Consider the following 2,862-nt stretch of genomic DNA (forward strand, 5'->3'; position numbering starts at 1 on the left):
CTGAGGTCCTGTTTGTGCGTACTTTAATTTAAGGAATAATACTTTTGCAATCTGTACATCCAATACAGAGATTTTTCACCGAATGGAAATGTGGTAAAACAGAAGGCTTTAGCATCGCCTTAAAAGCGTGTATTTGCGGGCAGGATTGGGAAATTTAGCGCTGCGAGAGGTTTCCTACATTTCTTACGTAGGAAATGTATAATACGTACAAAACATGTATTAAACCCATTTCTCATGAAATACAGGTTACACGGTTACAGCACAGCACTGGACAAGGCTAATTAATGAAGGTTAACAGCGTTGACACTGTTAAAACAGGCTGTCAATTTCATTTTGATAATAAATATATGAAGACAAAACAAAGTGTTTTGTCTTCATATATTTTTTTAAATTTGCCTTCCCAGTATTTATGTAGAGGTCTACCTCCTCGATTCATGACTGCTAATTACTTGCTTAGTACTTATTCGTTTTATTTTGTAGATTTGGAATATGTAAATCAGTATAATATAGTTTGAGGTTACGTTACAAGTGGACCGCAGCCTCTGTGCCCGTGTGATGTGGTGTGATGTGCACGTGACCAGCGCCATTTTACTACATGGCTGAAACTTATGATGTATTATACATAGTTTCATCCATGTATGAAACCACGTATGATACGTTGAGTTTGATACGTGCCCAACCCTGTTTGCGGGTAAACTTTGTGCACGACAATACTCATAAATACGTACGACGAATATCCGCAGTGCATTGCCGCTTGATGCTCATATATGGGCCTTTCGCAAATGTGTATGAATTGCGATAACCCAAATTCGTATTGGTGCAGATAGAAATACGATCGTAAACTGCGGATAGATTCCGATACATAGTGACGACTGCAACGCAAGCACAGACCGATATATCCTATATACGCAAATACGAATATATACTGGTATACGTATATATGCTAATACATTCAGATCAATTTTTTGTCGTAAAATGCAGGTACAATGAACATTAAATGATGCGTATGAGTGCGTATAGGTACGGTTAAATTCTGCATTCGCAAATGCATGGAAATGCAGATACATCCGATTGATTACGATAAATTCGGAAAAATTATCTATCAGCATTCACAGATATATTCAATTTACAATTGGTGCGGATAGAAACATGTAAGATATTGTAGTAAAAATTTTTCGATGCGGATACAGCCAAATATATCCAAATAATTTCTCATAAATACAGATAAATCTCGTATAAGGATTTATCGGTTTCTATTGAGAATTTCCGGCAGGGATCTGACAAAGATTTTCAACTCACAACAATACAAGTTTCATACAACAGTATAGTTTGTAATAGCGTTGAACATGTCGAATTTTGTGCCTGGAAACTACGATTTGCGGACAGCATTGATTTTCTGTTACCATTTGAAGAGAACTACTGCAGAATCGCATCGAATGCTTGTCGAAGCTTACGGTGAGCATGCTCTTGGTAAATCACAGTGCTTTGAGTGGTTTAAAAAATTCAAAAGTGGCGATTTTGACGTGAGAAACGAAGAACGTGGAAAACCACCGAAAAAGTTTGAAGACAGCGAATTAGCAAGCATTGTTGGATGAGGATGACGCTCAAACTCAACAACAACTCGCGGATCAATTGAATGTGACACGAGAAGCCGTCCCCATACGTTTGAAATCCATGGGAAAGATCCAGAAGATGGGAAAATGTGTTCCACATGAACTGAATGAAAGACAGCAAGAAAACCGAAAAACCACTTGCGAAATGCTGCTCGCCAGGTACAAAAGAAAGTCATTTCTCCATCGAATTGCGACTGGCGATGAAAAGTCGATATATTTTGAGAATCCTAAGCGTAAAAGATCATGAGTAACTCCAGGCGAACCATCGACATCGACTGCAAGGCCAAATCGCTATGGACGGAAGACAATGCTCTGTGTTTGGTGGGATCAGAAAGGTGTGATTTATTATGAGCTGCTAAAACTTGGCGAAACCGTTAATACTGAACGCTACCGATAACAAATGATCAATTTGAATCAAGTTTTGCGTGAAAAACGACTGAAATATCAAAAAAGGCAACACAAAGTGATTTTGCTTCATGATAATGCACCATCACACACAGCAAAACTGGTCAAGGAAACGATTGAGGCGTTTGGTTGGGAAATACTTTCGCATGCGGTTTACTCACTAGTTTTGGCTCCGTCCGATTACTACTTATTTGCATCGATGGGACACGCATTTGCTCAGCAACGCTTCACTTCTTACGAAGATGTACGAAAAAGGCTAGATGACTAGTTTGGCTCAAAAAAGCAACAATTTTTTTGTCGTGGCATCCACAAATTGTCAGACAGGTGGGAAAAATGTATAGCTAGCGATGGGCAATACTTTGAATAAAATATTTTTTATCATTTTCATGCAATAAACGTGTATTTTCTATTAAAAAATTCCGATTTCAATATTTACATACCTGGTACATGTAGTTATTGACTTAAACGTCCAGTTACATAGGTAACATTATTCTTTCTCTCTGTTTCCCTTCTCTCTCATAAAAATTACATATAAAAATTCAATAAAAATGTGCTGCCATCTGTGGCAACTAAGAAAACTAACTGTAACAATTTACCCCATGTAACAACTTACCCCGGACTCCCCTACTCAAAACAATCGTCAATTGAATGATATTTAATTGAATTCGATCGTTTCAATTGTTAATTAGACGTCTTCTAATTAACTTCGCCTGAATCATTAGTCAATAGAAAAGTTTTAATTGAAATGAATGGTTTTGCTTAAACCATTCGTCAATTGAATTCGTCCTTTTCAATTTTCAATTAAATGTCTTTTAATTAACTCTGCCTGAATGAATCATCAATC

Source organism: Trachymyrmex cornetzi, unplaced genomic scaffold (genome assembly GCF_001594075.2).
Source record: "Trachymyrmex cornetzi isolate Tcor2-1 unplaced genomic scaffold, Tcor1.1 scaffold1399, whole genome shotgun sequence".
Classification (NCBI taxonomy): domain Eukaryota; kingdom Metazoa; phylum Arthropoda; class Insecta; order Hymenoptera; family Formicidae; genus Trachymyrmex; species Trachymyrmex cornetzi.